A 5030-nucleotide genomic window follows, 5' to 3' on the forward strand; every position below is an offset into this window, starting at 1 on the left:
TCAGCGCTGTGCTCAGGACTGTTACTTCAGGCTCAGCAACTGCCATTTAAAAACAGGAAATGTCATTGAATATTTGGCCATGGATTGAGGACTGCTGGGTCACTATGATCTGCTTGCTAAGAGGCTGATAGGAGAAAGCCGAATGGAGATGCTTTGCTCTGGGAGTGCCAGGAGCTGCTGAAGCCCTGGGGCGGGTGTGCTGGCTCCAGCACGCACACACGCAGCCCCAAGGTGGAGCAGACTGTTTTTCTGATATCGTGTACATAACACTCCACCCGAGCCTCCCTGTGTAAATAGAAAATAAAGTCAAATTATGCCAGTAAAGAGTGGATTACACTGGTCACTGGGAGTGCTCTTGTATGTTCAGTCATAATCTACGATAAGGTGCTTGCCATAAAATGCCTCCTGCAGGCAGCTCTCCTGGAAGCTGTAAGATGCCAGCAGAACCACCAGCATTTTGCTTCAGTCAGTGGGGAGGGCAAGGGGGAAACTGAGGAATGGGTTGGAGCCACTCAGGATCACAGAAGTCCCTGGGGCTGAGGGGACTCCCTCTTGCAGGAGGGAAACAGGAGCATTGATTGCCATCAGCAGATATAAGGGGACTAAGTTCATTTCAGAGTAAAGGGTGACAACCTTTCTACAGACAAAACTGTCCCACAGTCAGTAAAGCACAGTGGGGACACAGATAACAGAGCCTATAATGAAGGCAGAGATTACAGAACCCCACAACCAAGCCACCCTGCAGCAACAAGCTGCTGTAAATTAGTTTTAATGCTGGTCTATAAACACAACTAGAAATTTAATGCTTTGGTATAGAACGTTTTTAAGAATAAAAACTTATGGCAAGTTTCACTGGCATTACAATAAATAAAAAATAGCCTGAGCAGGTCCCAGATTTGGTGCATTTCTTACGAACAAAAAGAAGAATTTATTTCTGTCACCCACTGATGCAGAAAAAATTGTTAGCTTCTGATACGAAGAGTACATGAAAAATTACTTCCAAGAGAGCTGGTTTTACACTTCTATTTATGAAAAGGAAGCTGAACCTGTCCTGTCCTGAGGTGGGGCTGCTCATCTGTGGAGGCTGGCAGAGGCCAGCTGCCCTCACCCACCCAGTAGCCCATCGTGGGGGACCACGTTCCCATCTGCCCTCCCACCAGCAAGCAAGCAGGTGGAATTGGGTTGGAAGAAACAGTTGTGGCTGTCCCTTACAGTCCCTCTAGGGGAAAAAAGAAATCAAATAAGGGAAAGGTTATTGCAGACTGATAACAGCATGGGACGCTCGGCACGGGACCTGTTGCCAAGGAGAGTTTGCTCCAGTGCAGGCAGGGCCCCCTGCGCCTGCAGCCCACAGGGAGAGGTCGGAAAAAGGCATCCAGGGGAGGGAGGGAGGGGGCCGGAGAGGAGCACCCGATAGATGAAGAGCTGTGGAGAGATCGCAGCCAGCCAGACCGGGGCCCAGGTGGTCAGGGAGTGAGATGTGAGGAGGGCCTTTTGTGGGAAAACCATTGCATGCGTTCACATAATTAAAACCTTCATCATGCATATGTGCAAAGGAGGTGAATTACAGCTTAATGCACAACTTTGGGCATTTGGTAACTTTTGAGAGCTGGTCTTCTGCAGGCTTAGTAATCATGTTGTGATTTCTTGTGTGCAAAACAACAAAAGGCCGGAGGTGATTGAAACTTTTGCAGAGAGAAATGGAAAAGAGCAATCCCACTAGCAGCAAGACAGCTGCAGAAGCAGCCACGCTTCTGTGCTTGCAGCTTTATGCTGCTTTCACTGGCACCATGAGCACGCTTGGAGAGCACACAGGGCTCCTGCTTGAAGGGGTGGGAGGATGGAAATGCATCACCTCACGGCTGGAAATCAGTCACATAAAGCCACAGTTTGGCTTGAGGCTCACGTGCCAGTGAGGTATCCATGGTGTGGATTTGCCAGGTGGCATGGCTTTGGGTTTGGGCAGCTTAACCAGGTATGACTTCAAAACCTTCAAAATGTGCTGCTCCTGAGCACAGTCCCACCAGGCAGTGGAGCCTATCCAGTGCCCCATGAGCACAGCCCTCCTTTCCTTCATGCTTTTGGGGTGCTTCTCCCTGCTCCGCCTACAGGAAGAACCAGCTGCAGTCCAGGACAAGGCTCCTGAACTGGGTGAGAGGCTGCCCCTGACAAACACACATGCATGCTAATTTGCACCCCAAATCATATCAAGTGTGGGCCTTCACTGCCCCATCGCCGCTCCCAGACAAGGCAGCTGGGTCACCACAGTGGGAAAAACACTACCCTCATGGCCACTGGTAGTGCGATTGAATGCTGGCTTTGTCATATTAGCTCTCAACCCCCCCCACCAGGCTGTGACAAACCAAATGCAGGAGAGACCCCCCCAGACATTGCTGCAGCCCCCCAGATGTGCCCAGCACAAAGCTCAGCAAAACCCTGCCAGTCGTGGTGACAAAACCCCCCCTCCCCTGGGATCAGAGTGAATTATGCACATCTTTTAAGTATTTGCAGGATAGAGGCCTTAGTTCGCTGGGTTAAAATACCAGAACAATATAAAACACCTCTGCCTCTGGAACCCACTGCACTTTATAAAAATGCTGGGGACCCTGCTGGAGCTAAGCCATTGTTGATAGCCATAAAAAATAGGTTAATAAATCTTCTTCCACTGGTGAAATAGCTACTTCACAGCCAGAACTAAACAAATTGAGCATTTCAAAGAAATCTGCTAGACACAAGCCCTGATTTGCACACAGATACAAGCATCCCCATTGCCCAGCCTGGGCAGGACCCTGAGCCCCACCGTTCATCCCTCCCGGCTGTCACAGCCAAGTGCCAGGAGGAAATTTACCGCACCAATATTTTCCTCCCGAGAGACAGGAAGGGGCTGCTACGGTGAGACGATCCCAAAAGCAGAGACCAGCCTGGTGCATGGCAGTCACGCTGGCTGCCCACACCAGCACTGCCATCCAGAGCCTCTGTCACAGACAGATGCTAGAAGTTCATCATGATGTGGATTTTACCTTTTTTTCACTGCCCTCCTTTTAAAAATGGAAATGTAACTAAAACAAAAGCAAGTGCTTATCCCCACACTGCTCCACAGACACTTTCCTGAAAGGTTGTTTATTCTAGTATGTGAAAAACTATTAGAGAAGAGGCTTCATTTTTAGAAAACTATCTCAAGTCAGTATTCTTTTAATTGCAGCTGGTAGCCAAGGCAAGGGAAATCATACATTTCACTGGCTGTTCCCAGCTGCACAGCCATTGACATATTACAATAGTCTGATAAATGCAAGGGGGAAAATACTTTAGCATTCCAGTTTCAATAAAGCTTTCTTAAAAAAAGAAAGTTTCACCCTAAGTTCACGCCAGTGTCTTTTTTTTTTTTTTTTCCAAAGTCAGGGTTGACAAATTCCCCTCCATCCTGCCTACAGGGAAGAGAGCAGGGCTGGGCTGTGGGGCAGGACCTGCTTCCAGGAGCTGAAAAGTTGTGCCTAAATATTGATGTTTCAAGAGAACTCATTATTTGCCTAGAGAATCACAGTGGGGAAGCAAAAGCACGGTTTTAGGCCTTTTTATTAACAATGGATGATTTGGAAACAGTGATGAGCAAATCCTAAATTTCTCAAAGCTACTTGATTTGGGGCTCAGATTTCCTGATAACTTGTTAGGATTTGGGCTTCCAAGACAGGTGTTCAGCATTTCTAACTCCCTGCCCCCCCTAGGAGACATCAAACCGAGCATTAAACTCCCGCAGCCTTGAAAGTTCAAGTCAAGGTGGTTTTTGTTTTGCCTTTCACCCCAAAGGTCAGTTGAGGATTGAATCCTTTTGTCAAGGTTGGCTGGAGAGCAGGAGGCTCCGTTAATCCATAGGCACCATGGCTCCCTCCTAGCTTCCTTCCCTCACAGTTTGTTTTGCTTCAGGATTCACCCCCTGGGATTGTAAAGGCTGCAGACAAGGGTTAGAGGTGAAACAAAGTAAACGAGGTCGGTTGTTTATTTAAAGGGAGCCAGAATTAATAATGTTGGAGACACTGGGCCTCTCCCAAGAGATAACCATAATTTTACAGCACCTCTCCACAACTTTTTTTTTTCCCCCAGAAATAAAATACAGTGACAGATCCAAAATCCCATTTCCCAGAGTAACTCCTAGAACCAAAACAAGAAAGAGTTCTTTCCTACAAAATGACCAGCCACTGGAACAAACAAACACACTTCCATTGACCTCCATGTGGGAAAGCATCCGAAAAAAAGAAATAAGACAACTTTGCCTCCTTCAGAGACCTTCCTCTTATATTCACTTGACTTGTGCCATATTATGGAGGCCTTTTTTGGACCATAGATGTTTTTTCCTTGGGAAATAATCTTTTTATCCCCCTCCTTTTCAATGAGAAGGCCAAATTTTGCTTTCATTTATTCGCTGAGGAACCCCACTGATCAGGAGCTAATACACACATCGCATCCCAGAGGGGCAGCCTGGCAATATATTTCCGTTATACCTTTTTTTAACAATCACAGCAGCAGCAATGAAAGGTACAGATGCATCCATTACACCTAAGGATAAACCTTACTCCTTCCCCAGGCTTTTCTGGGTGTTTGCCTTTCTGAGCAGCATCCACTTGCAATGCAATCGCTGGATTTACAACCAAGCAAGTGGTTGTACAACAAAAACTGGATTCCAGGGTCCTGATAAGAGAAGGTAAGCCATACTGCGACCAGAGCTTGGTCAGTCACCGGACCGCTAATCTGGGGTGAATCTGCTGGCGTCAGTGGCTTTACATTAAACACACACTGGGGTGAAAAATGAGTCGCAGCTCTACTCCGGCAGCCCAGCTCCAGCGCTCTGCTACCAGAAGCGGCTGCTTACTTTCAAGCTCTCTGCACAGCCTGTAATCACCCAATATTGAAACCAGATTTACAAGCTCTTTAGAGGAGGAGAAGTTTGTTATTTCCAAAGCAGACGCATTTGGTATTTCAGTAAAAGGTCAAGCCCCCTGTGGAGTAAGGGGGTTTTAATAGAATCAGTTCAGCAG

This window comes from Mesitornis unicolor, unplaced genomic scaffold (assembly GCF_000695765.1).
Source record: "Mesitornis unicolor isolate BGI_N332 unplaced genomic scaffold, ASM69576v1 scaffold49256, whole genome shotgun sequence".
Taxonomy (NCBI): Eukaryota; Metazoa; Chordata; class Aves; order Mesitornithiformes; family Mesitornithidae; genus Mesitornis; species Mesitornis unicolor.